This window comes from Camelus ferus, unplaced genomic scaffold (assembly GCF_009834535.1).
Source record: "Camelus ferus isolate YT-003-E unplaced genomic scaffold, BCGSAC_Cfer_1.0 contig767, whole genome shotgun sequence".
NCBI classification, from domain to species: domain Eukaryota; kingdom Metazoa; phylum Chordata; class Mammalia; order Artiodactyla; family Camelidae; genus Camelus; species Camelus ferus.
Genome location: NW_022589677.1, coordinates 74318 through 98986, shown reverse-complemented (window position 1 = coordinate 98986; position 24669 = coordinate 74318). Strand labels below are relative to the sequence as shown.

Sequence of the window (24669 nt, the reverse complement as noted above, 5' to 3'; positions counted from 1 at the left end):
TCTACCTAATGCCTATGTAGTAATACAACTTAGGAAAGAGAAAAAAGAGAGAGAGAGATAAAGAATTTTAAAGAAGGGAGAACTTGTATATATAAACCTTGTGTATGAAAACCTTGTATAATGAATAATAGAAATGCAAGTGGAAGAAGAATTTTGAAAAGTAAAAAGAATAAAAATATTTTTATAAAATTTCACAGGGATGAATATGAGGGTATATATAATTGTTTGAGGAGTAAAAATTAAGTGGGTAATAGAAAATGGAAGAGGTAAAGCAGATTAAAAAAGGGGGGTTTCGGTGTCCTCCTGGATACTGTGTGTTTTAATTGGAAGTCTTCCTGCCTTCACCCTGTTTTGGAATCTCAGCTTGCTTTTTCCAGAGGCCCTCCATTGGAGCCCTCATCTGTGCTGCTCCCAGTGCCTGTCGGCAAGCATATCGCACCTACTCCCAAAACTGGGTCAGGTGCAGCTCTCCTTTACTGTGGGCTGGCTTGTCACTGCCCTGCCTGATGTTGCAGTCAGATGTTGCAGACTAACCAGGGAAGAGTGGGCATCATGCCCTCTCCCAGCACCATGGTCAGGGGTTGCGTTCCTGCCCAAAAGTTGGAGGCCACCCTCCCCTTCAGGGTGTCAGTCACTCCACTGCTCTGTGCAACTATACGCTCCACCATGGGTTTACAACATGGAGGTGGGCTCAGGGAAGACTGAGGAACAGCCCTGTCCCTGGCCTGGGACAAAACACAGCTCCTTGTTTGTCTTGGTGGAGCAAGTTCCCTGAGGAACCAGGACAGAAGCATCCTTATCTTCCTCCGGGTGTAGACGAGTCACTGTCTGGCCCTTGAGGCTGCTAAGTCCTTAGGTGTGGATGCAGCATTTGCCCCCGCTGCTTCCAGGGTGCAAAGTGCCAGAGCGTATGGTGGCTGTGCATGAGCCCTACCTTTCTTCACCTAGAAAATTTTGTGGATTTTCAGAGATGGGAGAATGCACCCTTAACTCTAGGGCACATCTCCCCTGTTGTTTTATGGAGGGCCCAGTTTCTTCTACCCTGTGAAAGCACAGCCATGGCACAAAGACCCATGCATTTCCGCTGGTCTGCCTCAGTGCAACCATCCCCGTCTTCTACCCAGCTCAGGCAGCATGGCCCTGCCCCCATCCTGTTGTGCTGCATTTTCAGCTTGATGTCACAGGGACACTCTGTGCCGGTTTAACTTCATTCTGTCAATCAACTGATACACTGTAAAGATCCAAGCCTTAGAGTCTCCCCCTCCATCCTACTGGCCTCTCAGTTGGATTGGGAGACCCAGTGAATGAGTACCAGTCCTTCTTTGCTGCTCCCTCCCAATGGGACCAGTCCCACTCTGTTTTCCCTTTTCTTCATCCTTTATTCCTTTTCTCCAACCAGATTTTTTGCATCTTTATTTTTTGAAGAGGACAATGAACTTTCAGAAATCTGCAGGTTTTCTGGTTAGCTGAGTGAGGCTGTGGATGTGAGTCTTGTTGCATTTGTGGGAAAGGGTGAGCTATGAACATCATTCTACTACAACATTTTGGCCTCCCCCCAAAAATGACTCACTTTTTGGAGGAAGATATGCACAGACTGGAACTAGATGTGGAAGGTATTTCGTGGAAATGACAAGAAAGTGCAGATTGCAATGCTCAAATCATACAAAATATGTTTTAAAACAAGGGCAACAATGAAAGTTTAATATAAGATTATATAAAGAAAAAGAAATCAATATAAAAATAGGGTATTACACTCATTAACTTATATATTAACCCAACACCATAGATCCTAAATATAAAAAGATATATTAGTAGACATTAGGAATTAAAACATTATAAGACAATAATAGTAAATGTGTTTAACACCTCACTATTCTGATGGACAGATCATCCAGAAAGAATATCTGTAAGGAAACAGAGGTCTTAATAGCATATTAGGTCATTTCAACCTAACTGAGCTATTAGACTCTGCATCCAAAAATCAGAACATATAAACTTTCAAGTGTGCACAGGATGTTATCTAAGGAATTAACCACATATTAGGTCATCAAAAGAGCCTCAGAAACGTTAAGCAAATATAGATGACAGCAAGCATTATTCCATACACAAAAGTATGAAACTATGCATCAATTCTAGAAAGAAGAACAGGAAAATCACAAATATGAGATTACACCACATCTTTTAAAAATATGGTATGTAGCAAAGACAAATCTACGATGGAAGTTTAGAACAAATCAGGCCTTCAATAAGAAATAAGAAAAAACTCACACAAAGGACCAAGCTTATCATGCATAATAACTACTAATAATAACAAACAAAACCCAAAGGCATTAGAATGAGAAATCTTTAATGATTAGGTTCAAAATAAATAAAATTAAAATATTATTTAAAAATCATAAAATCAAGAGCATTATTTTCTGAAAAATATTAAAAAATTGATAAGCATTTAGCAAGGCTTATCAAGATATACAGAGTGGACCCAAACAAAATAAGAATCAAAAGAGTAGAAATAACATCTATTAGTACAGAAATTAAAAAAAAGATTATGAAAGCGATATGAGCAGTTACATGACAACCAACTGGATGACCTAAAAGAAATGGACAAATTTCTAGAAACATACAGCCTACCAACACTGAATAAAGAGAAACTGAAAACTTGAAAACAGCAATCAGTATAAGTTAAATAAAAGCTATAATTTTAAAAAGGCCCCTTGAACAAAATGTCTGAATGCCTTCATTAAAACCTCTTTCCCCCCAACTATTTCAAAAAATTAAGGAGGAAGGAAAATTCTCAAAGATACTCTATGAGACCACCATTAACCTGATAACAACTCCAGGCAAATACACTACAAAAAAATGAAAATGAAAAGCGAATATTCTTTATGAATATACATTCAAAACCCCTCAATAAAACATCAACAAATTAATCCAGCAATACATAGAAAGGATTAAATACGATGATCTGTTGGATAACTTCCAAACTCACAAGGATGGTTCAAAATACACAAATCAATTAGCATGATACATATCTAATAAAGGATGGACAAAATTCACAGGACCATGTCAATACACACAGAAAAAGCATGTGACAATATTCAACATCCATTTATGATGAGAACTCTCATGAATGTTAGTACAATGGGAACATCTCTCAACATACTTAAGGCCAGTTTATAACAACTTATAATACTCAGTCGGAACAGCTGAAATCCTTCTGGGTAAATTCAGGAACATGACAAGGATTACTACTCTCACCACTACTGTTTAATAGTAAAAGAAGAAAGGAAAAGAAAAAGAAGTAAAAGAAAGGCAAAATGGAAAGAAAGAGGCAAAATTGTCACCAGTACTGATGACATAACAATCTACATAGAGAGTCCTAAGGTTTCCACACAGACTATTATGAACAATAAATATTTCAGCAAGAGAGCAGGGTACAAGGTAAAAGTAAGGAAGTCTCACATTTCTACACATTAATCATGAGATACCTTAAAATGGATGTTGAAAGCAATACTATTTAAAATCCGATCCCCAAATATCTTGGAATAAATGTAACCACATATGTGAAAAGTCTACACACTAAAAATTATAAAACATTGACAAAGAATTTAAAAATGATTCACAGAAATGTAAAGATTTCTTGTGTTCTTGGATTGAAAGAGTTAATATTGTTAACATGGCCGTACTACACAAAGAAACCTACAGATTTAGTGCAATTCCTGTTATAATGCTGTAGTATTTTCCAAATAACTAGAAAAATATAATTCTAAGTTTTACATGAAAGCATTAAAAATTGCTAAAATGATCTTGTGATAAAACAAAAAATCTGGAGGTATAACCCTCCCAGATAACTTACTATACTACAAACCTACAGTAATAAAAACAGCATGACATTGGCACACAGGTATAATCAATACAAACAGATAGAGAGCCTAGGAATAATTCCACAAGCCTATGATCAATGAATCTATGATAAAAAAGGCAAGAGCATACAGTGGAGAAAAGACAGTCTCTTCAATGGATGGTGTTGGGAAAGCTGGACATCTACATGTAAAACAGTGAAATTAGAGCATTCCCTAACATCATATACAAAAATAAACTCCATGTGTATTAAGGACATAAATGGAAGACCTGATCCTATAAAACAGCTAGAAGGGAATATACGTGATACACTTTTGGTTATATATCATAGGAATATTTTCTTATATTAGCCTCCTAAGGCAAAGAAATAAAAGCAAAGATAAGCAAGTGGGAACTAAACAAACTTCAAAACTTCTGCACAGCTTTGGACACTATCAATGAAATGAAAGCTTTTCCTGTGAAACTGGAGAACATATTTGCAAACAATGCAAGTGGCCAGGGGTAAATTGATGTAGGTTCATAGATTTAACATGGATTTAAGTTACACAACTCAATGTGAAAAACAAAAACCCAATCAAAAACAGAGCAGAGTACCTGAATTAATATTTTTCCCAAGAAAACATTCAGATGAGTAACAGGCAAGTGAAAACAATTCTCAACAATAATAATTATTAGGTAATTGCAAATCAAAACCACAAAGAGGTATCATTTCACACTTGTCAAATGGTGATTATCAAAAGTTCAATGAATAGCAAGTGTTGGAGAGGATGTGGAGGAAACAAAGCTCTTGTATTCTCCTGGTAGGAATGTTAATTGGTACAACTTCTATGGAAAACAGTATTCAGATTATTTTGAAAACTTAAAAGGGAACTACCATATAACACATTATTACCTCTCCAAGGAATAATCTGTGGAAAATCCCTAAATTGAGAAGAACCAATACTCACAAAAGCACTGTTTATAATATGCAAGAGAGGGTAGCAATCCAAGGGTCCACAATAGACTATGGACTTAAGAAGATATGATGATTCTATAAATATGGAATGGAATATTACTCAGCCATGATAAAGTATAAAACATTGCTATTTCAAAATCATGAATGGGCCTAGTAAATATTATGCTTAGTGAAGTAACTTAGACAAAGACAAAAGTATATAATAACATTTATAAGTGTAATATAAAGAATAACAAATATCTATGTATATCTATCAATAGCTATCAATTGATAGATGACAGAAAGATAGATAGGTTGATACATAGAGAGATAGATAAATAGACAAATAGAAGGAGAAATAGAGAGATAGAATGATAGATTGACAGATTGAGAAATTAGATAAACAAGACTGAAGCAGAGTCAAAGATAAGGAAAAAATTTATGTTTACCAAAGGGGAAGGGAAAGACAATTTAATGGTAGGACATTGACACATACAAAGTAGTACACATAAAGGAGTTAAGCAACAATGATTATCTATAGAGATCAGGGAACTATACACAATAAATTATAATAATTGTATGTTAAAATTATTGTAATAACTTGTAATAATTTATAATGCAATATAAACTACAAAGTGGTTGGAATCACCATGCTGTACATCTGAAACTACACAATATTGTACATCTACTGCACTTCATTTAAAATAAAATATCTCATGTATAATTTAGTCATTTTTCCTCTGATAGCATCTTCCTTTAATGTTGTTTAATTTTTACCCTTTACCTTTTCTGATTACTGTCTTAATTTTTTCTTTTACTGTTGTGAGAATGTTACCAGATTGATAAATCTATATTTATTGCCCCTGATTTCCTATTTTTCTCTCTTTAATCCATATAGAATTAGTAGCATTTTAAAAGATACCCAAATAAATAGTTGCAGTTTTCTTCTGGTCTCTACTTATCATTTTGATCAAAGTTTTGCATATTTTTGCCATTGTATTTTTCTTAGAAGGGCTCTTTTCTACATCTCTTGTAAGATGTCTCAGTTTTGATTTTCATCTCATTCAGGTTTTGTTTGTCTGGTAAAGTCTTTATTTTCACTTTGTATCTAAGTGATAAGTGTGCAAGGTAGAGTATTCTTGGATGAGAGATTTCATATGTCAGTAGATTGAAAACGTAATTTTATTTACCCTTGGCCTATGTTTTCTGCTGAGAAACCTGCAGATAGCCTAATGGGGGTACCTTTGAGTATTATCATTATTTCTTTGGCTGCCTTTAAAATTTTATTCTGTCATTGACTTGCCAATTTGCATATAACGTATCTTGAAGGAGGTCTCTTTGCCTTAAAGTTATTTGTGTTTTGTAGGCTCACGGACTTGTGTATCAGTTCCCTACCCAGGTTAGGGAAGTTATCGACTATTACTTCTTTAATTAAATGATCACCTGCCTTCTAGCATTCTTCTCCCTCCAGGATTTCACTCTAATGTGCAATTCCTGAAGTAGTCTGATGGCTATTGTAGAATCTCCTCGCTGTTTAATATCTTGTGTCTCTGCCCTCTCCTATCATTTTTAGTTTTGTATTGGTGAGTTTGCTAATCTCTCTTCCACAAAGACAGTCTACTTCCAATGCTTTCTATTGCATTCTTCATCCCATTTATTAAGTTCTTCTGGTCCTCCAGTAATATTTGGATATTTTATAGTTTCAGTCTCTTTGGTAATGTATTCCTTATCATCATTTAATTTATTCCTGAGTTCACTAAACTGTTTTCTGAGTTTTGTTTTATGAATTGAGTTTCGGAATGACACCTATTTTGAATTCTCTATTAGTCAATTGGCAATATTCAATGACTTATGTTTGCTTCAGGGTTGTCATTGTGTTGTGTCTATGTGTGTGTGTGTGTTTGTGTCTGTGTATGTGTGTGTGTGTCTGTGTATCTGTGTGTGTGCGTGCCCTATAATGTTACTGTGATTGGTCATGATCTTTAAATTATTGCTCTGATGACACTAAATAACAGATTGGTTTTGGAGTCCATGCTTTTCTTTCCTGGTAGTTTGCAATATTGCATAATTTTTGGTTTTACTTACCTGAGCTACCTCTGATAATATTTTAAAATGGCACTTTCCAATCACTACTGTCTGGATAAAATGTGTGATTTCATTGTCACTTCTTAGACTTCTCTGGTAGTTAATGCCACTGTTGTCACTGGGATGGGGAACCCTTCCTTTGATCTGATATCCCTTGAGACTCAGTGTACACATTGAGGAAAGGTGTAAAGGCAGGTGGGTAGTTGGAATCAGGCAAGTGTCTTTGCCATGTCCAGTGTTGCAATGTACCTTGTCTCCATGACTGTGAATGGGTAAGTAGGGGCAGTGTCATGAATTTCTGAGTGTCTCAAGGATGGAATTTCTGTCTCCATTGTGGCTCCCTCCTACTTACCTGTGACCATGATTACTGGTGCAGTTGGAGGCCAAAGCAGTGTGAACCACTGGGGCCCTGTTTCTACTGGTTTCTCTGAACCTGTGGGCTCAGATATCCTAGTCAGTGGGCCTTCATTGCAGTCACCAACTCTGCTCTTCCCTCAATTCAGCCTCCTTTATGTGTTTTAGTCCACCACACTTCAGCTATACACATGAGTTCTTGAGTATTGTTTTGTGTTGTAGTTATTTTTGTTGAGATGTGAAAGTTTTACTGACTGTAGATTTAAGGAGAGAGAGAAAAATAGTTTAAACTAATGTCACTTTTTAAAAAGTATATACTTTTTCATTTAAAAGCTTAAATTCTACTAAGGACATTATAAGAAATGTAAAGAAAGTGAACAAATCACCTCCCTTAATATCATAGAACTACAAAATATTTTGAGTTTTTCCTGGGTTCTTTTTTCAATGTTTTTCCCACATACATGCACATTTTCCTATATTATACGCCTATAATCTCTTTAAAATCACTTAAATTATTAAACTACTTCTCTGTGCTGTAAATATAGCCCTGTTGCTTCTCTAATTTATAACTAGGAACTTGCATATTTCTGTCTTCTCAATCCTTCCCTGTCCCCACAGGAAACCACTACTTGGTACACTAAACATATATACATGAGTCTGTTGCTTTTTTTTGTGATTATTTCTCTTATATCTTTAGTTTCCTCATGTAAGTGATCATGTAGAGTTTTCTTCTCTGTATTACTTATTTTCCTATGTGCAACATCCTCTGTGTCCAGTCACATTGTTCCAAATGGCAGACTTTTATTTTTTGTTATAACTAAGTATGTATAATATTATAAATCTCTCACATCTTCTTCAGCCAATCATCTGTTGATGGGCAGTTGAGTTGTGCTTCTATCCTTGGCTATTATAAATGATGATGTTAAGAACATTGGGGTAATATATCCTTCAAAGTTATTGTTTTCATGTTTTCAGATTTATAGCAAAAACTGAAATTGCTGCAACATATACTGCTTCTATTTCTAGTTTTCTGAGCACTGTCCACACTTTTATAATAGTGGGTGCATCAATTTATATTTCCACCCACAGTGTACCTGGGTTCACTTTTCTCGACATTCTTATTAATGTTTGTCATTAGTAGACATTTTGTTAAAAGCCATTTTGTTTACTGTGAGATTATATTTCATTCTGGTTTTGATTTATATTTTCCTAATAAATAGCAAGGTTATGTATGTTTTTATATGCATGAAAATTATCCACATGTGTGTTTTTGAAAAGTTTCCATAAAGATCCTTCAACTATTTTTAAGTTGGGGTCTTTGATTTTTAAATCTTGAATTTAATATGCTATATATATATTATGGATATTAACACCTTGTTGGTCTCATTGTCAAAATTCTTCCTTCTATTATGTGTGTTGTCATATGTCTTGTTGAAGGTTTCCTTTCCCCTGCAAAATGTTTTGCACTTCACATATATACATGATGTAGAATCCCTGTATCACATAGAACATCTATTTCTTCCTCACTAAACTATAAACTGTTACTCTTAGCTTATTATATTTTTTAAATAAGAGACACATGAAAAATAAATATTGCTAAGATTTACCTCAAAGTCATTTTGCTCATGTTCTTGGTCAGAACTTCTGTAGTTTCAGGTTTTACATTTAAGAAATTAATCCATTTGTATCTTAGTTTCTATACTATGGAAGGAAGTGAGCTTACATCTTCCTTTTACATGTACTCTCCAGTTTTCCCAGAACAACTTGTTGAAGAGACTGCCTTTTTCCATTGTATACTTTGCCTCCTTCATTGTAGACTAATTGACCATATGTGTGTGGGTTTATTTTAGTATTCTCTATTTTGTTCCATTGATCTATGTGTCTCTTTTAGTGCCATAGTTTGATGTTTTGATTACTGTAGCTTTGAAGTATGTTCTAAAGTCAGGGAGGATAATGCCAACAGCTTTGTTCATTTATCAAAAAATATTTCAGAAAATTTGGGTCTTAAATGTTTTTGTATAAATTTTATTATCTGTCTCCTTGTTTTGTGAAGAAACTTATGGATTCTGTGAGACTACAAATTTACTAAAAGAAAAAAACTGAGAAAAATATTAAAATGTGGAGGATAAATCGTACAATATTAAACAACCAATGGGTTGCTGTATAAATCAAAGAAAATATATATAAGGAAAAATGACAACAAAAACAAAGTTCATATGTTATAGCAAAAGCACTATTAATAGTGGTGTTTATAGCAAAATAATCCCACTTGTACAAATAAGAAACATCTCTCTCTTATAACATAATCTTACAACAAAAAGATGTAACAAAATAATAAAAAAAAAACTAGTTAGTAGAAAAAAGACACCTGAAAGTTCAGAACATAAATAAATAAAGATTAAAAATAGACACACTTAATCAATCTAAATAATGGTTTTTGAAAGATAAATAAAATTCATAAACTGTAAACAGACTCATGAGCAAAAAAGAGAATACAGATTAATAAGCTCAGAAATGAATGAGAAGTTACAGCTTATATCACAGAAATACAAAGAATCTTAAGAGGATACAACAAATTATATGCCAATAAAATGGAAACCCTAGAAGAAATGGACAAATTCGTAGAAAGACATAATCTCCAGGATGGAATAGAAAATAGAAAATATGAACGGATTATCACTAATGAAATTGAATAAGAAATTAAGCAAAATCATCCAAGAACCAAAATTCCATGCCTGGGCAGCTTCACAGGTGACTTCTGCCAAACATTTAGACAAGAGCTATCACCTATACTTCTCAGAGTATTCCAAAAATTTGCAGACGAAGGAAGGCTTCATAGGCCAACTTTCCATATCACAATAATACTAAAACTGGAACAAATACCTCAAAAAATTACAGGTAAAATATTACTGATAAGCATAGATGCAAAAATCATCACTAAAATGTTTGCAAGCCAAACAATACATTAAAAGGATTATACAATATGATTAAGTCCATTTTATTCCAGGGATGCCAAACTGATTCAATACCTACAAATTAATCAATATGATAAAACACACAAATAAACTGAAGAATAAAAATTATATGTTCACCTCAATAGTATCATAAAATGTTTCGACAATTCAGTATCTATTTATGATTATATTTCCCCTCAAAATGGGCATGAGGAAACATAACTTAACACAGTTAAGGTCGTATGTGACAAGAACTCAGCTAACATGACACTCACTGATTAAAAGCTGAAAGCAATCTCCTGTAAGTGCAGCAAGAAGACAAGAATGCTCTCTCACCAATTTTATTCAATACAGTATTGGAAATTTAAGTCAATACAAACCTACGGAAATAAAAAAAAATATGGTACTGGCACAGAACAAACAGAATAATGGAACACAACAGAGCGCCTAAAAATGAAATCAGACAATATGGTTATGTAACCCATTACAAAAAAAATGAATATACAGTTGGGGAAAGATAACCAACAGGCACATGAAAACGTGCAACATCACTAACCATCAGAAAAATGCAACTCCAAAACACAATGAGATTTTATGTCAGTGCTGTCAGAATGATTATTATAAAAAAGATAACAAATATAACTGTGGTTGAGGATGTAAGGAAAAGAACCATGATGCACTGCTGGAGTGAATGCAAATTTCTGATGCCACTGTGGAAAACAGTATGGAGTTTTATGTAAAAATTAAAAATGAAATGTGATCCAACAATTTCATATCTGGATACTTATTCCAAGAGATAAAAACACTAATCAGGAAAGATAAATTCAAACCTTACTCAATGCAGCATTATTTACAAAAGCCAGGAAATAGAAGCAAATTAATTGCTCATTAGTAGATGATAGATAAAGAAGATGTGCATTTATAGTATATATATCTACCCATCCATTAACTACAGATTTATCTATATTTATAGATATATATACAGATAGATAGATAGATAGATAGATAGATAGATAGATAGATAGATAGATATAAGCACATGCACCCTTAAAAATACAATGGGGTATTACTCAGCTTTAAAAAGAATTAATTCTGATCATTTGCAACAAACGGGTAGAACAAGAAGGTAATATGCCAAGTGAAATAAGTCAGACAAAGACAAATGTTAAAGATTTTACTCACATTTGGAATTTAAAACAGATGAACATAACAAAACAGAAAAGGAGTTATACATATAGAAAGAAACAGGTTGTTCACAAGAAGGAGGGAAATGGGGTGAGGAAAAAGAAATAGTTGAGGAAACTTAAGAGAGAAAATTTTCCAGTTGTAAATGAAATGAGTCATGGACAAGAAATGTACTGTATGGGGAATAGTCAATATCTATGAAATATATTTAAATAGCAACATTTCATAACTAGATTTATTCTGCTGATTAGTTTGAAATGTATTAATGATAGCAAAGAGTATGTTGTGTAAGAGAAACTAACATAATGTTATAGATTAATGTACACTTCAAAAACAAACAAACATAATCATAGAAAAAAATCAGATTTGTAGTTAACAGAGGCAGGGGTTAGTAACGAGAATTAGATTAATGCACTCAAAAGTTACAAGCCTCCAGCCATAAAATAAACGTGTTCTAGGGAGGACCATAGTAACATGATAAATACAATTAGTACTGCTTTATGTTATATATGACTGTTGTTAAGGGAGTAGACCCTAAGTTTTCTCATCACAACCAAGAACCAAATTGTATATCTTTAATATTTTATCTAAATGAGATAATGAATTCTCCCTAAAGTTGCAATGATATATATTTCATGATACATGTAAATGAAGTCACTTTCCTGTGCACCTAAACTTACACAATGTTTTATGCCAATTAAACCTCAATAAAAGTGGAAGGAAAAATGGAAAGGCAATGAACATATTTTCCATGCCATTTCTCATGAATATTTTTGCAGCAAGTAACCTTGAGTCATGTTGTATTTATCCTAGGTAAAGATACTAATAAATAAGTGATTCTAATAAATAATACATAAAGATAGTAATAAAATTAGTGTATTCCCATGTTTTAAACTTTCTTCATGATAACAGCCCACTGCTTCTGTAGGCATCAAAATTTCACTCTGTGTATTCACCTGAGATTAGGGAATGGATACAAAAGTTAACCCTGGTGGCTTTTGCTGTGAGTGATAAAGTTCACTGTCTCTGACCTGAGGGTCTCATCTCCTCGACAGCATCTACAAGGAAGGAACGTGCTCGGTTGCTAAAAATCTCTGCATGGTAATATCTCAGAACTCCTACACTTTTAACTGTTTGGCAATAGGAATGCAATACTGACAAAGACTTGATTTTGGATAACAATGTGGTGTTTTCTCCTGGTTGCATTAGGGGATGTGAGGATAATCCCTGAGATCCACAACAAATATTCTTGCTCAAGTGCTGGGCAAAGAAGTGTAAAAGTTCTGCATTATTAGGACTGAAGTCTGCTTTCAAAATGATGACTATGCTCACTCTACTCCAGGTAGTCCAAGGAAAGGAAGGTTATTGCAATTTCTTTGTGAAAGGGAATAAGTCAGTGGTTCAGTCTCTATAAATTTGTCAAGGGGTATTCAAAGCCAGAATAAGTTGTGTCAACAATGAGAATTAAAACAAAAAATATCTTAGACATAAGCTTAAGTTAAAAAGGAGACACAGTACAGTCCTGGGCTTTGGGGACTGGAGAATATATATGCATCAATCCAATTCAAGTATTCAGAGGCTTGGCCCTAGCATCAACTCGGGATTCAGTGAAGAGTTAACAATTAGTATACTGGGAGAAATATAATCTACCTCTCACTGATCTAAAGAAAATCTGGTGGCTCAATTAAACTCTTATTTCACAAAGATCCTGCCAGATGCAGGAAAATAATTCACTGATAACACAACTAAGACAATCTTAGTTGCTGCATAACAATCCATCTTCACACACACACACATAGTTGTAGACAGATTTGTAGTATTTATTGTGAAGAATTCATTGGGCAGAGGTTAGAGAATAGATTTCAAACCACCAGCCAACTTTCGTACTTTTGACAGTACTCTAGATTTTCCCAGGTAGAAAACTACAGATGGACAAAAAAAAAATACTCTTCTTTAGGATTTCTAATTTTGAAAGTAAACTGTAGCTTTTGACTTATCAGTATACAACCTTGTTAAGATGATCACTGTAAGACACACATTCTGATAAGAGAGCTGGAAACTAGCTTCTGAACAAGCACATCTGAACCCCAGACTGCTAATGTAAACAAAAACATAGCCACCAACTGATTTCAGATGGCATTCTTAAAAGCTTCATGTTTCTGTTGTAGGAACAACCACTGCTGTCCAGACACAGTTCTCCTGCTGCAAGTGAGCTCTTTTCTTCTCTTGGTAAAGTTCATATTGGTGGGATGTGGCTAGATTTTACCTTGGTCCATTTACCCATTCTCCAGGTTATCAAACACTTTCTTCACAACTGGTGACATATTTTCAGGATTTAATTTTGCCATTCCAGTGTTATTATCTGACACAGGCTGCACGATTGTGAGCAGAAGACTTAGGCTCCCTGACCTTGCCTACAATTTTTCCAGCACTTCAGGGCATTTCACATTCTGAAAACGCTTCAACTTTTATTTTAAATTAATGGGAAATTGTCAAAGTCTTACATGAATATTTTATATGTATTAATATCTGCAGAAATATGGTATTCTTGCCTTTGGATGAATTTTTAATTCTACCACCATGAACTCCTTCTAGTCCACACATTTTACATTGCAATTTCGTTACTGAATACGACCACCCCAAGTAAGGTGCTAGTACTTCTTAGATACATCCTGTGTGAAAGTTAGAAGGGGCACAAGTTATGTGGGGTGTATAAACCTACTTTAAATTTTTGTGATGGCACTGTCCCTTCTGGACAAAGCTCTGATTCTAAGAAGTAAGTTAATTAGAAGACAATATAGTTATTGGTATGGGGATGAGAATTAGTTATTTTGAGGTGGGTGGGTGAGGAAGAGACAGGAAAATATCCAGAAAATGAGAATGGAATGCTTTAGGTCTCTGGAGGCATGAATTAAGAAGAAAATAATACTTTGTCTCCTGTACCTACCTCCACTTACTGTCTTGTGTGACTAGTCCTTGGGCTATGAAAAGAGCTAGTTTGTGGTGAAGAGTAAGACCATAAAGAAATAGTTTGAAAACAATGACAGTTTTGTTGTTTCAGAAAGTAGATTTTGCTTAAAGTCAACATTTATTTTTCATTCACTAAATAGTAAAATACATCCAGTTGCATATACTGCGCTTAATGTGCTGGTACCCAAGTTATAGAAGGAAAGGGGGATAGACAGAAAACATCTGGAGGAGGTGGTTTCTGTGACTGAGACTAGGAAAGTCTAAGTAGGTAAAAGGAGGATATCCAAAGTCCAAGGATGAGCTGGAAAAAAAGTTGTGAGTTTGGAGTTAACATGGTTGACAAGCATTTGCCTGGAAGTATTTCCAGGTACAGTGAAACATAAAGATATGCCAAGGTAGTCAGATGCCAGATCTATAAAGAAATGACTAAACTATGTTGAGTTTGTGGGCTTAGAGTTTGAAATGCATTAATTGCCACCCTGAGGAAATAAGCTTATCTTTGGCTGAAACATAAAAGCAACATAAGGTATTCACCAGAAAATATAGTGTAGACTCTTGAGGGGAGTAAATGAAAGCACCTATTGGAATGCTTTGAGAACAGCACAAAGAAGACCATAGATAAAATTACTTCTTAAATTCTACCATATGCTGAATGTGCCATCGGAGACTACATCATGTGACCTTTATGATTCCAGGGACGACATAATAGAGACCGTGATACCTGGGCCGGTTCCTGCATTTATCTCCTGTTTCAACCTATCCTAACAACATTTTTGATACTTTCCAGGATGAACCAGAAGCCAATTAGTACTTTTCCCTCTTTACATGTTTTAGTGTTTTCCCAAATTCTACCATTTTTTCTTCTTCCTTACAAGATATTTTCCAAATTTAAACCCATATTGTTCCATCAAATGATCATATAAATCAAATATCTCTTTTTTTGTAAATGGTAATTTGGTCTCCCATTTTACTCTTAAGTGTATTTTAAAAAAATATAAGGAAATTACAAGTACACATGTATGTTTATTGTTCAAATAAAAAAAATTGCAGATATTTGTCGACATTTGCCAACAGCAATTATAATCTTTGTTATCCTGCATAATCTGGTTGTCCTCAGGCAGATCAGTTGTAATCAGGATGACGTTCATAAACTGCAGTTGGCTGATGAGTTGGCCGTGAAAGAGAGTTATCTGATGTATCAGCTAACAATTGCACTGGAACCCGGGGGTTGCTCTCTGCTTGAAGTTTAGAAAAAGGACCTTCATTGGCCGATATGTTGTGATAACTATTTGGAAAAGTAGAAGGTTCCACCATCAGTCGAATATAATTGCTCTGTATGGGAGATAAGGTGCTGTACTGAGAAGTAGAATTTGTAGTTGTAATGAAATTCACAACATGGCTATTTGCTTCAGTGTAGCTGCTTTTTTGCGTGCACGTGGAAAGTGGTCAACTGATTTAAAATAGCACGTTGATCCACTGCAATTGGTTCTGGTGGTCTACCTGACATTGGTGATGCAGGAGGAAAATCACCTCTCATCGGGGTACTCATGTCACCAATTATGTGGCTAGTAGAGGGCTTTCTTTTTAGAGGCATGTTTAAATTTGCAGAAGGTAAAAATGCACTTTCTCCTCTAGTGTCAGCCACAAAACCAGAATTATGATTATCCACAATATCCCCTTCTTTAAAGTGTTTTTTGTTGAAATCTTGAGCCAATGAAGATACCAGAGAAGCAATTTTAATCCCAACTCTTCTTTTTATTCTAACTAAAAGCTGGGGACAGCCTCGTTTAACATTTGGATTATGATAGAACTGCAGCTCCTCAACAAAGGAGAAATATTATAGTATTACCTTAAACCAAATACAAGACTACAATAAGCCTAATCTATAAAACCTCAGATTTCACGCTTACTATACTAAGATAATATCATCAAAATATGAACATTGCTGACAAGTTTTTTGAAATTAATTATTTTGAAAATGCACATTTAAAGATTATAGTCATCAAATTGAAAACGTTAGCATTTGCAGTAACAGTGAATGCCCCTTTTTAAAAGCAGCTTTAATATCTTTATATAGGTTTCTGATTAGATTCATAGTTGCTAGCAAAGTTTCTCCAAAACTTGAATACTTAACACACTGTGTTCATTTTTAAGAAAAACTTAAAACATTTTAGCCTTAGTAGTTTTATGCAATTTTCAAAATCTAGCTTTATGTTTATATTACCATAGATTGATGTACAAAAAAAATTTATATATAAGTAATGAAGTGGTGAATAAAATTTCTGAATACCTTGCTTAAAACAGAGACTTCTTTTTCTTCTGCCAGAAAGTCAGTTAGAGAAGCAGATCTTGGAAAATTCTGTCGCACTTTACTAAATCCATAAAGGTTAAGCTGTCTAACTAAACTTTTCATACTTCCAGTTTCAAATATTCTGAAAGGGGCCTTTCTTTCCAAAACTTCCTTCTTAAAGACATCTTCATCGATTCACTATGGAAGTTCCATTATCATCCCACCAGATGGATTGGCATTGGTCACTCCCAACCATTTTCCAGAGTATTCTTGGAAATGTCAGAGTACGAAAATCATTATCTTCATCTGGTTCAGAGACACAATGTGTGTAACATGGTCTTTTTATCAAAGATTCCTCACACAAAGTCTGAAAAGCTTTTTCTTCAATCATAGACATCAAGTCCAAGTCCCCAGAGAATGTTTGATCACATAGTAGAGATCTACTGGACTTTCCTGAACCAGTTGGTCCATCTTTAGGAGACACATCTTGAGTTTCTGAAGAAACATGTGCCATCTCAAATAACTTTTTCTACAGCTCCTTTTCTAATCTGCATGTTTTTTAGCACTACAGCTACAAATGCTGCTTTGGCAGGCCTACACACATAAACTTCTAGGCCATCACAGTGGTTGTCAACCTGAGTAGCTGTGACATCACAAAATGTGTGGTCTCCTAGCAACCCAAGTATAGCATTCAGCCAGTGTTTACTTCTCATTCATCCAGTTAAAATGAAACTTATAGGATGTTTATTTTTACAGTGTGATCTGCAAATATTATTCCCACAACATCTTTTTAAATAAATTAAATTTGGGGTCTATGAATAAAACCAATCTCCTTCCTTTTGTACACAAATTTATACCAGATTTTTGAACAGAGTATAAATAATGGACTAAATAATTAAACTAATTTTAAAGTTTTGGAATTTAAATTGAAATTTGTGTAAAAGCTGTACAAAAGGGTATAACTATTTCATTATCATTTGTAATTAAAATGAAACCTAATTTGTTTTTAATATGGAAGTATTTATTTATCTGTGTGCTTTATATTAAGTAGCTCTATATTCAAAAAATGAGCAGAATATATATCAGTTTATTTGGTATGTTTATAAATAAATGGTAAATATTTAGTAATAAATTAGATTAAAATAATCAATGAAATTTAAGTAATCCCATAGTGGGAATTTTTTTTAAATTGTAAATCAGCATTATAAGAAAAAGAAATGTAATTTAATATTCTAGTTTAAAATTACAAAAGAGAAAATCTTATTGTATACTTACAAATGTTTATTTTTGCCATTATTTCATTCAGAGGTTTTTCAGTCCCTATAAGGAATAAATTTTCTACTCATCTTTATAATCGACACTCTTGTGGCTCCTGGTAAGTGATCCAAAATGATGTTGATAAATAAACTTATGCAGAAGATCCTGGATTCCATTGCCAGTGCCTCCATTAAGGGGCAAACAAACAAACAAACAAACAAATAACAGTAAATGTTGTTTGGTGTGGAAAAGACCAGCTAAATACATTTTAGGAAGCAATTTTTTCTCAGTCCTGAAACAGTTGGCATTGATATTATAATATGGTATTTTAAGGACAAGTATTTTGTACTCTAATTTTAAATAGTAGCTATGTTGTCTATCAGTAAACTGTAGTAAATCCAGTCCTAACAAATTTTATATTTTTATTTAGAAATATCTTCCATTAAACATTAGCCAAATTCAAAATGAGACATAAAATTTTTAAATAAATAAATGTACACTCAAGCTAAAATGTAATTTATTCCTTCAGTATATGTATATTCCATTCTACCTAAATATAAACAACCTGAATACATGGCATATTACAAGTATTATAAACTATAGTTAAGTGGGATTTAGTCCTGATTCATAAATATTATTTAACATATGCAGATCAATAAATGTGATACCATTTCTTCAAAAACAAAGAATACAAAAATAATAATCTCAAAAGATGTAGGAAAATTATTGACAGAACTTAACATAAATTTTTTAAGAAAAAAATTCTTAACAAATTTGCTCTAGGTAGAATGTAACTAAACATAATAAAAGCCATATATGAAAAAAAACCATGACTATCATCAAGCTCAATGTTAACATACAGGAACTTTTTCTTCTGGACCAGTAATAACAAAAAGTAGCTAATTCTCACAAGTCCTAAATTACAATAGTAGAAGTCCTAGACAGAACAACTTGTCAAGAAAGAAATATAATAGCCATCAAACTTGTTAAAAAACAGTACAGTTTTACAGATGACATAATTTCACATAGATAGAAAACTCCATAAACTCCTCAAGTGACTGTTAGAAATAATGAACAATCGTATTAAACTTGCAGAATACAGAATCAATATACAAAAATCAGTTGCACTTTTATATACTAACAACACATTATCAGAAAGAGAACTTAGGAAAATAATTCTGTGTACAATTATATCAAAAAGAATAAAATAGGAATAAATTTAATAAGTGAAATAAAAGAGCTAAACATAAATCTATTAGTAACATGTGCAAGAAATATAAGTACACAAAATAAATAGAAAGATATTCTATTCTCATGGATTGTATGCAATATGAGGAAATATCCTTATCTATCTTTTACGTTATCAATCTTCCCAGCACTGCTTATTGAGGAGAATGCCTTTTCATCATTTTATACTCTTGCTTCATTTTCCATGGGTTAATTGATCACATGCTTTAGATATTATATCTGACTACTCTATTCTCTTCTATTCATTGGTGTTTGTTTTTAGCCCTGTATCATGTACTTTTAATTACTAAAGCTTTTTAGTATTGTTTAAGATCAGAGAACCTTATATTATTAGACAAAGTAAATTTTTCAAAATTATATTGGCAACTCATGATCTTTGTGGTTACATATAAATTTTGAAATTATTTGTTCTATTTAACTGAAAATTCTCATGGGTATTTTGATATGAGTCACACCAAATTTACATTGCTTTCGGTAGTATGGGTGTCTTAAACTTATTGTTTCACATCATTAACATAAGAGATCTCTTCACTTCTTTGGATCAGTTTTAAGTTTCTTTTATCAAAGTTTTCTATTTTTAATGTATAAGTTTTCACCTTATTTGTATAACTTCATTTCTAAGTATTCTTTACATATATAAATAATTATATACATAAAACTTTAAACACGTTTCCTACACATATACAGCAGTCAGAAGGCAGTGGCAAGACATATTCAAAGACCTGAATGAAAGGAAGCAGTAATTAAAGATACTTTATCAAGCAAGTCTATCCCTTGGAATATAAGGAGAGATAAATAACTTCCACACAATTAAATACTAAAAGAACATAGCAACAGAAACAAAATAAAGAAAGATCTACTCTAAATACAAAAGAAGCAGGATGCTATATAAAGGTGAAAGGCATAATTAGAAAGGCAATACATACAATGACTTACAACAGAATAAACATGACGTTGTAAAACAGGACATCAAAATTTTTAAGGGTCAGAGAGGTAAACAGGACAATACAGAGTATTTTCTTCTTGTTTCTGTTCTCTGTAGAATGGGTTAGAGTTTGTATTAGTATCAGTTAAAATAAACAGATATAGTAATTGTTCCATATACATACAAAAATGGTAACCATAAATCAAAAGCTTACAATGAACTCACAAAACCAAAAAGAAACCAAGATAATAAAAGAAAATTGTAAAGCCACAAAAAGAAAAGAAATGAACAAAAAGGAAATACCAAATCAACTGGAAAATGAAGTTCAAAATTGAAATAAACACCCTGTCTATCAATAATTATCACAAATGTTAATAAAATAAGTGCTTCAATCAAAAGATATATATTGTCAGATGGGATAATATAACAAGACACTACATTATGAAGCATACAAGAGACCCAATTTAGGGAGAGGAACACACATCAATTGAAAGTAAGAGGATGGAAAAATATATTCCATGCATATGGACATGACAAGAAAGAAGGACTAGCAGTACTGATTTCACACAAAATAGACTTTAAAACAAAGGTCATAGAGAAAGAGAAAGAAGGACATGCTATAATGATTAAGTGATCAATACAAAATTAGAATATTATAAACTTTAAGATATATGCACTCAATATTAGAGCACCTAAATCGATAAAGCAAACACTAATTGATGAACAGGGATAAATTGATGGGAAAACAATCATATTAGGAGACTACAACACACCATTACCATCATTGGAGTTGTCTTTCAGACAGAAAATTAATAAGGAAACAAAGACACTAAAAGATAAATTAAAATTTTAGGACTTGGTTGATATACTCAAAACAGTACATCTCCCCAAAACAGAATATACATTCTTTTCCAGTACACATGGAACATTTTCTAGGAAAGATTATGTACTCAGCACAGAAGAAGCCTCAAAAATTTAAGAGGATAAAAATTATTTCAAGCATCTTTTCTGAATATGATACCATGAAACTAGAAATCAATCACAGAAAAACCAGGAAGAAAAAATGACACCATGTAGATTAAACAACATGATACTAAAACAAGTAGGGGGTGATTAAGTTAAAGAAGAAATTAAAAAAATATCTTGAGAAAAATGACAAAAACACTACACAAAGTCTAAGGAATACACTTAAAGCAGGCTTAAGAGGGAAGTTCACAGTGACAAGGCCCTTCTAAAAGTAGAAGAGTAATTTCAAGTAAATAATCTAACGTTGTATATAAAATAATCATGAAAAGAAGAGAAAACAAAACCAAAAGTCAGCAGAAAGAGTGAAATAATAATGATCAAGGATGAAAGTATTCATATAGAGATTAAAAAATAGAAAAAAAAATCGAAATATTTGTTGATATTTTAAACAAAATTGACAAAACTCTGGACAGGATCACCAACAAGAAAAGAGAGAGAACACAAGAAATATATGAAATGAAAATGGAGAATCTACAAAGAGTACAACAAATTTGCAAAATTTCATAAGGGACTACCATGAACAACTGAATGGAAACAAACTGGATAACCTAGAACAAATGGAGAAGTTTCTGCAAACATTCAGCCCACCAATATTGCATCAAGAAGAAATTGACCATTTGAACAGACTGATCCCCAGAATTGGAATAGAATTATCAATAAAATAAAAAAAACTTTGCAAACAAAATTTCAGAACCAAATGGCTTCACTGGGGAATCTGACCAAACATATAAAGAAAAATCCATACCAGTCTTCCTCAAACTCTTCCAAAAGATTGATATGTAGAGAGTACTCCCAAACTCACAACATAAGACCAACATCAACCTGATACCAAAAGCAGACAAAGACACTACCCTAAAAGAAATTTATACGCCTATATCATTGATAATCATAGATGTAAAAGTCCTTAAGAAATTATCAACAAACAGAATCCAACAGCATGTTAAAAAAGATCAGACACCATGATCAAACTAGTTTCATCCCAGGAACACAAGGTAAGGTTTAACATATGCAAATCAATCAATCAATCAAATGTGATACACCATATCAGCAAAAGAGAGGACAAAAACCACATGATCATCTCAGTAGATGTAGAAAAAGCATTTGATAAAATTTAACACCTATTTGCAATAAAAATTCTTATCCCAGTGGGCATGCAGGGACCATATCTCAACATAATGAAAGCTATTTATGACAAACACATAGCCAGCAAAATAGTGGTGAAAAACTGAAACCTTTCCCACAAAAATCTGAGACAAGACAAGGTTGGCAATTCTCATAATTTCTATTCAATATAGTATTGGAAGTCCTAGTCACAACGATCAGGCAAGAAAAAGAAATAAAAGGATTCAGACTGGAAAAGAAGAGGTAAAACTGTCACGGTATGCAGATATGACAGTCTACATAGGAAACTGTAAAAGCCTCAGAAAAAAATTACTTCTGCTAATAAAGTAACTGGGCAAGGTAGCCAGAATAATGTACAAAAATCAATTGCATTTCTTTACACTACCAGTGAATCATAAACGAAAATAAAGTATACAAAGAACCGCTTTTATAACTGCACCCAAAAGTATAAAATGCTTAGGAATAAATCTGAACAATGAGATGCATTATTTATACATGGAGAAGTAGAAAACATTGATTGAGAAATTTAAAAAAGATTTGAAGAATTGAAAAGATACCCAATGTTCTTATAAAGGAAGAGACAATATTGTTAAAAAGGCCATACTGCCAAAGGCAATCCACAGAATTAATGCAAGTTCCTATCAAATTATGCAAAACATTTCTTTTTAGGACTGGAAGAAATGATCCTAAGATTTATATACAATCAGAAAAGATTCATAATTTCCAAAGCAATATTGAAGAAAAAGAAAGAGGCTTGAGGAATAACCAGCCTGGTTTCCATACACTATTGCAGAGATAGAAGATAATCAAAATGACATGATATTGGAACAGAAACAGGCATGTGGACCAATGGAACAGAATAGAGAGCCTAGGAATAAATCTACAGGCCTATGCTCAAATAATGTTTGAAAAGTAGCCAAGAATATGACACAGAAAATACCATATCTTCACCAAATGGTGGGAAAATTCAAAAGCAGCATGCAGGGCAATGAAATTAGAACACTCCTTCACTCCATACACAAGAATAAACTCAAAATGGCTTGAAGACTTAAATGTAAGGCAAGACACAGTAAATCTCCTAGAAGAAAACATGGGCAAAACACTGTGAGATAAATCTCAGCAATGATCTACTGAGAACAGCCTACCCAGGTAATGGATATAAGAGAAAAATTAATTAATGGGACCTAATTAAACTTATCAGCTTTCGTACAGCAAAAGGAGCCATAAAACAAAGCAAAATGACAACCTACAGGATGAAAAAATTATTTAGAAGTGATGCAACTGGCAAAGGCTTAATTTCCAAAATATAAAGGGTTCATACAACCCAAAGATAATAAGGAAAAAAGAAAAGAAAAACATTCTGAAAATGGACAGAAACCTTAAATAAGCAATTCTCCATAAAAGACATACAAATGCCAAATAGGTATAAGAAAAATAAAATGCTCACTATCGTTAATTATCAGAGTAATGCAAATCAAAACTGTCATGAAGTATCACCTCACCATATTCAGAAAGGCCATCATTCAAAAGTCCACAAACATAATGCTGGGGAAGCTGTGGAGAAAGTGAAACCTCCTAAACTGTTGGTAAGAATGTAGTTTGGTGCAGTCATCGTGGAAAACTGTATGGGGTTTCCTCAAAAGACTGAAAATAGACTTAACATAAAATTCAGCAGTCCCACTTCTGGGTATATATCAAGGAGAACCCTAATTCAAAAAGACACCTGACCCCAATGTTCATAGCAGTGATATATACAACACCCTAGACATGGAAGAAACTTAATTGTCCATCAACAGATGACAAGATACAGGAGTTGTGGCATATTTACACAATGGAATAATATTCTGCCTTAAAAAATGATAACAGAAAGACATTTGCAGCAAAATGGGTGTCCCCAAAAACTGTCATTCTAATTGAAGTAAGCCAGAAAGAGAAAGAAAAATAACACATGACATGACATATATGGAACCTTAAAATAAAGTTGGATGAGGGCACTATGATTTCATCTACAAAACTGAAACATACTCACAGCTCTACAAAATATTCTTATGGTTCCTACAGAACGGGTCTGGGAGAGGATATATTTGGGAGCTGTAGGTATATACATGTTATCCACTATATATAAAAATAGATATTTTCAAAAGTTCTTTTGTATGACACAGGACAGAATGTTAAATATCGTGAAGTAACCTTTAATTGGAACACAAATATATGCATGAAGTGGGACAGTGTGAGAAACACCACAGATTGACACATTGTAAATGGCAGTACTTCAATGATAAATAAACGAATAAATAAGTAAAAAGTAAATAAGCAAAATAAATAAATAATAAGTAATATTTAATTATAAAGTAATACAAAGATTCACACTGCTTAAATTTACACCTCAAGAAGTCTAGGAGAAAAAACAAAGAATAAGGAAGAAAATTGAATGAATCCGAGTAAGGCAAATATCAAAAGA

At 33.3% G+C, this 24669-nt stretch overlaps 1 pseudogene; it reads right to left on the bottom strand.

Annotated features, from left to right (window-relative positions):
* Positions 1 to 15462: 15462 nt before the first annotated feature.
* LOC106730994 lies at positions 15463 to 17161 on the bottom strand (annotated as a pseudogene).
* Positions 17162 to 24669: the final 7508 nt, after the last annotated feature.